This window comes from Trichechus manatus, unplaced genomic scaffold (assembly GCF_000243295.1).
Source record: "Trichechus manatus latirostris isolate Lorelei unplaced genomic scaffold, TriManLat1.0 scaffold00239, whole genome shotgun sequence".
Lineage (NCBI taxonomy): Eukaryota > Metazoa > Chordata > Mammalia > Sirenia > Trichechidae > Trichechus > Trichechus manatus.
The window spans coordinates 3,000,622-3,007,785 of NW_004444175.1; positions in this window are offsets into that span (position 1 = coordinate 3,000,622).

Sequence of the window (7,164 nt, forward strand, 5' to 3'; positions counted from 1 at the left end):
TGAATCAAATAATTTCACCCATTTCTTTTCAAAAGTTTTCAAGTATTTTAGTAATTTTGATTGATTTTAAATAGAATAAGGGTCTTCATTTCTCTCCCAAGTCATTCCCTTCTACTGGCCTCATTCTGCTCAATCCCAAGTGTGAACTATCCAAAATACCCAGTATCCTTTTTGAAGATGATTAAGAGAACTTAGTTCAAATAGTATGGACTGAGAATTTTAAGAACACTGTGGTAACTTAAAGAAAAATATTTCTTTGTTTTGCAATGATTGAAGGATCACTGGAAATGGTTTTTGTGGACTGTTGCCCCTTTTAATTTCTTGGACTATAAAACAATATCATTTATTTTTCCTGATTCAGTTCATTACAGTTTTTACAACTACTTTTTGAAAATGGCTATATGTGTGTAATGCAATCATATATAAAGCCAATATATAAAAACTTTAATGTTTAAAAGTTAAAAAGCTAGTTTTAACTTTCTGAATCTGCTATGGTAGTGACTTTTTTTTCTTGTGATTTGATTTAAATTTCTACTCACACCCACTGAATAATTCTCTAATTCAGCAATGCCTTTATCCAGTATTATTAATAATACCAAAAAACAAGTTTTGTACTAAAAAATTTGGAAAAAGTAAGTCATTTTGCATCCTAAGGGCATTCAGTATTTAGAATGTCCTCAATATTGATGAATACAGATTAGTTTTCTGTTTCATGGTTTTAGCCAAATTATTTAGCCTTTTCTTGGTCTGACAAATCAATCTTTGGTATCAGATGGAATTGGATGGGGGAATTGGGAAAATTAGATCAAATCTACTACTGGGAAACACACACACAGATACATAAACACACACAAGCATATGCACACACTCAAATCCCGCTCCCTTCTGCCCTGTGTCAGTAAAAGGGAAAATTAGTCACCTAGGTAATGTGATTGGGTGGGTGATAAATCACATTAGCTTTTCAAATCTTTCCTAATTATTTTAACCCTTTTCTTGTATAAAGTCCCTCTTCTAAAGTGGAGCATGAGTATAGCTGTGTGCTGTTGAGTGTAAGAAGCACTAGGTAATCATAACACATCTTCTAAAGTGTTAATTTTACAGAAAGTAAATGATTTCAGGTTTATCCACTGACATATTATGAATATAATGCAAAATTTGTTCTAATCTTAGTATATGAACTTTTGTCTTGAAAGAAGTTTCCTGACTTGGGCAGTCTACTTCCAAAGACTCTTCGCTTTCTTATCATTAGTGGGACTTCAGTGTACCCATTTGCCAAGCAAGTGTCTGGATTGTTCTCCAAGGAAAATAACTGGTGTGGGTGACATATTTTGATTTAATGTTATTCTCTGTCTCAAAACAACTTCTTTTTTTGCTTATAATTTTAACTCAACTGATCAGGATGATAGAAATCTCTTCGAATTTTTCAATAAAGTAGTTCAAATGAAAACATACCGTTATGAAAGGATGACCAATGGTACTGCATTTATAATCACAATAGCTTGGACTTCTATTAGATATGTAACTGCGTACGTTTTTAAGGGAAAAAAATGTGACATATCTATTTAGACAAGACAGAAAGTAATTATGTGGAACTGATTCTCTCCCCACTACAAATACACATAACCTGTTGCCTTCAAGTTGATTCCTACTCACAGCGACCCTATAGGACAGAGTTGAACTGCCCCATATGGTTTCCACGTAGGGGCTGGTAGATTCGAAGTGTTGACCTTTTGGTTAGCAGCCAAGTTCTTAACAACTGTGCCACTAGGGCTCAAATACACATAGACATAGTCTGTTAAGGAGGGTAGCCATATGACACTGAAAAACTAAAGGATTGAATTAAAATATTGGTAATCTCAGGAAATGGGTGAAATAGGAAGTATAAGTAACTGGTTATCATTCAGCTTGGGAGGCAAATGTGCCTAAGATTGACTCTGATTTGTAGCAACAGTTTGGCCCAATATGAAATGTATCTTAACAAGTAGATCAGATCAAGAGAGTTCAGTTTCCCAAGTTGTGTAGCTTGGTGTAGGCGAGAAGAAGAGAGCCTTTGCAGTGGGACACAGCCCAGGTACCCTTCTTAGTTTCCTCACTATATAAAGGAGATCTGAGGCTGTTAAAATTATTTCAAAAGATTAACATAATGCCTAGATCTGAAAACTACTCATTATATCTTAAATCTTTTCTTACCTCTTTATTCTATACTTACTGTATTTTGTTAATATACTTCTAGATGGAAAGTAATAAAGTCATTAGCCAAAAGATAGATGTATACATGAAATGATGCCACTGCTCTCCTATTTTACAGTAAATGGAACATGGTCAACTAGTTAAAATACTCAAAAGATTTATTGCTATGCGTTTCAGAGTGCAGTAATGATTTTTACTGTGAGTTTTTTTATGTTGTTTTATCTGAGGCCTCTACCTCTACTGAGTCAATTTTATTATCATTACTGGTACTCTCAATCTTTTGGCAACAACTCAGGAGCCTCAGGGAGGGCAGCCAACCAGCCAAGAGAGCAACAGGAGTTGGTGGGAGGGTGGGGAGAAAAGAGAGCAGGAGTTCAGCCAGCCAGCCAGCCAGTGGGCTCAGCTAGTTCCAGGAGGTCAGGCATCAGTCAGCCAATATTTGATAAACAAATGAACTCAGCTACTGAGGTTCAGTCAGCCTCATTCTGCTGAGTTCCATCAAGGGAGAGAGATGACCTGACTCGTCCTTAAATACCAGAGGTCTTCCAACTAATCACTGTGTTCTAGAGCCAAATTCTGAAGAGCATTACATATGTGGCAAGAAATTAAGTCCTTTTAATCTGTGTGGGAAAGATAAAATATGAAACCAGTCCAAAGACATTATCGTATTTGTCAAATATCCAGATCGATAGTAGTGTAATCCCATTCTAAGTTTCACAGAGCAGAGTATGTTGTTGACTTTTTCTATTTAGTTTTTTATTTTGTTTCTATTTTTTTATTTTTGGTGGGAGGAATAATTTCAAGTTTACTTACAATTTGCCAGAGAGTACAAAGAACTCCCAGGTCCCCCTCACCCAGATTCTCTAATTGTTAACATTTTCCAGCGTTTCTTCATCTCTTTGTCTTCCTTCCCTCCAAACTACACAGCCATCATTCACTTCTCTCAACCAAGAAATCAACATTGATATGACATTATTATTCAAACAAAAGTTTCATTCAAGTTTCACCAACCATCCCAAAAAGTCTCTTTTTCCCTTTCTTGTTCAGGATCCTATCCAGGAACATATGTTGTACTTAACTGTCAGATCTCTTCAATTTTCTGTGAATAATTTCTCAATCTTTCCCTGTCTTTCATGTCCTTGAAATTCTAGAATTTAGCCCTTTCTTTCTATCAGATGTCCTCAATCTGGGTCCATTTAATGTTTCCTCACGACCAGACTTAAGCTATGCTTTCTTTTCAGGAAAAGCAAAGAAACGATGCTGGGCTCTTCTCAAGGCATCCTCTCAGGAGGAACATGACTTCAGTTTGCCTGATAGACATCACGAGTGGTTATGTTACCTTTTATTACCTGAACAAGTTGATATCTACCCCTTTTCTCCAGTATAAATCACATTTTTCATTTTGTATTTGACTAATATTTTGTGGGGTGATACTAGTATCCCCTAGTACCTTGTTTCTCATCAAATTTCATCACCAGTTTTAGCAGCCCTTGAGGACTAATATTATAATTGATATTAGCATATCAACTAATATTACGATGATTACCAAATGGTGACTATTTAGTTTGCTCATTCTTTCTAAATTTAGTAGTTAGCATTCTACTGTTATTTATAACCTAAATCTAGTTCTTGTGGAGTAGGGGTTGCTAATATGATTTCATAATTTTTGAAATCCATGTTTGAAATTAAGTTATATTGTAGACTTCAAATATCCAGTACACTTTTCTCATAGTCTACAGAAGATCGTTGATTGTGAAACAAAACAAAAACAATAAAATTAAAAAAGCCAATCACTTAAAGTTAATTGGGTTCAAATTGCTGTACCATAAAAAATTCTCTGATATAATCAAACAAAAAGAAAAATAAACTGAAGAGAGTCAGCAAACAAATCACAGACATAAGCAGTGTTCATATTTCAAAAAAAAGTAATGAGTTGAAGATGATGCTATATCCATATCAATAAGGACATATTTTTGTGGAAAGTAAAATTAAATATATGTATATTAATATGACATACGCAATAACACACATAAGTATGATTTTTAAAATTAGGTGTTCATCATTGACAGCCGACCAATTGCCGTCAAATAGATTCTGACTCATAGCCACCCTAAAAGACGGAGTAGAACCGCCTCATAGGGTTTTCAAGGAAGTAATCTTCACAGAAGTAGACTGCTACATCTTTTTCCTGCAGTTCATCTGGTGGGTACAAACTGCCGACCTTTTGGTTAGCCGAAAGCTTAACCACTGTCCTACCAGGGCTCCTTATCATTGATGTAGATAACCCTAAATGATGTTACTTAAAAATAAATGAAATCTATTTAATTTTTTTCTTTTCTTCATAGATCTTTCAGTAACAGTCGTTAATGTTTCTTGAAGTGGTATACCATAACCACATATAATACATACTCACCCACAAAAAATAAACACTCAAGATGCGAAAAGATGAAACCTTACATCTGACACTTGAGTGGATAGAGTTTCCATTATTTCTTGTCTTCTATCTCACCTGGATAATTCCTGTCTACTGAATTTTTCCTCTCTTCCTTACTACGTGTTACGTATACTACATCACTCCTTACACTCTTTTTTGTTTAGACAAAAGACTCCAGGATTAAAAGAGAAATTTCTCCTGATGAAAAATCAGTTATTAGCATGGCATATGATTATATCCTCAATACTAGCATAAATAAAGAGATATAGATATATAACAGTGCTTAGGCACTGTTAGCTCAGTGGTATCAATAATTATGTAACTTTTTGAGATCTGGAAAAATGTTATACATATAGCTGATAGAAGTCTAGTAACAATACAACAGGAAAGCATCACCATGCGAGTCTTGGGAATACCTAGGACCACGAGCTGTAGAAGGCAAGTAGAGAAAATTCATTGAAACATGAGATAGTAACTTGCTACTGAGCCCTTTGGTAAAAGATGATCAGAGTTGCTGTGTTGTCCAGAGAAGGCCTAAAAGACAACACTGAAAGTAGTTGCTATTTTTGCTATAATCATTATTATTTTTATCAATTCACTTGGATTTTTCTACAAAGGAAGCATGCCCTTCTTTTTGTTACCACTAAATAGAATCCCTTCAACCATAGTTGTATGATATAACCTATGAACTGGTTCTTCCAACATTGAACATGGCTACTTGCAACAATCCATTTTAACAATATGAATCCACACAACAGAGAGCAAATATATCAGTATCAGTAGTTTTAGTAATATTCTTTTGGCCAAACTTCATAATAATTGGGCAATCGTTTCAATGAGCAAACTAAAAATATTAAAAATTCTGTGAATTTCTTTTGAGATTATAATGGAATTCAAAGGAGACTGAAGACTAAAATGAATTGGAATTGAAAGGATTGTCTAAATAACTAAGACTTATCTACTTATGTTCCTATTCCTATTTACCTATATTCATGTTAACATTATGGTAAGGAATGAAATGAATTTTGTTGAAAACAGTATTTAAATGTAGGAATGCATTTCAGCCTTTGGTTTTAGTTTTTTGTTTGTGTTTAGACCAAATTGTCCAACAAACTATTAGTAGTTTATGTTCCCAGTCTATGTTTTTTTCTTTTTAAATATACTATATAACAAATGAAACCATTTCACTGTTTATTCAAAACCATTTTTTAAAAGCATAATTTATGGAAGTCCTGTACTTCTAAACTTTAAAGCACTGTTAGCCATATTATTTATGTGGATGGCATTCCAAAGAATATTATTTATTATATTAATAGCATTCAATAACATAGGAAGACAGCATTCAAAATAATAGTAATATAAGAATTAATTTTAAAAAATCTTTGAAGAGTTCTACTTTCAGTAGGGTAGATTAACCTCCTAACAGATTGATTCTTCTGAAGGTAACAACAATAAATTCTGGACAAAAACAAACAACCCGCTGATAGCTCTGGAGAGTGAATGAAAGGAAGGCAAAGGAGTTGAAACATGGCAGAAGGGATTGACAGGCTGAATTTCCAATTTTTGGTGCTTTAAACTGAGGGTGGCTGGTACGGCTTGGGATGGGCAAAGTGTTGATAGAAAACCTGCTATTTGGCCCAAGAGAAATGAGTGTGGGGCTGTTACGTCCTCTGAAAATGAGGGGAGAATTCTGCAAAGATAGGTCAGAAAAGGAGTGCCTTAGGTTTTGTGCGTAAACTTTGCAACCTTCCTGAGCAATCTCTCATTAAGGAAGTAAGATGTGAGAGGTTGAAATTAGCAACCTCTAAGCCAAGCTGCACTGAAGGCATTGGTGAAAAACAAGGCTCCAGGAATTGATGGAATACCAACAGAGATGTTTCAACAAACTGATGCAGCGCTGGAAGTGCTCACTTATCTATGCCAAGAAATTTGGAAGACAGCTGCCTGGCCAGCATACTCAAAGAGGTCCATATTTATGCCCATTCCAAAGAAAAGTGATCCAATTGAATGTGGAAATTATCGAACAATATTATTAATATCACACACAAGAAAATTTTGCTGAAGATCATTCAAAAGTGGCTGCAGCAGTATATGGACAGGAAACTGCCAAAAATTTAAGCTGGATTCAGTAGAGGATGTGGAATAAGGGGTATCATTGCTGATGTCAGATGGATCCTGGTTGAAAGCAGAAAATACAATAAAATCTGTATTTTATTAACTATGCAAAGGCATTTGACTGTGTGGAACACAACAACTTATGGATAACATTGCAAAGAATGAGAATTCCAGAACACTTAATTGTGCTCAGGAGGAACTTACGTCAGGGTTGTATCCTTTCACCATACATATTCAGTCTGTATGCTGAGCAAATAATCCAAGAAGCTGGACTATATGAAGGAGAACGGGGCATCAGGATTCAAGGAAGACTCATTAACAACCTGCATTATGCAGATGACACAACCTTGCTTGCTGAAAGTGAAGAGGACTTGAAGCATTTGCTGACGAAGATCAAAGACCATAGCCTTCAGTATGGGCTACAC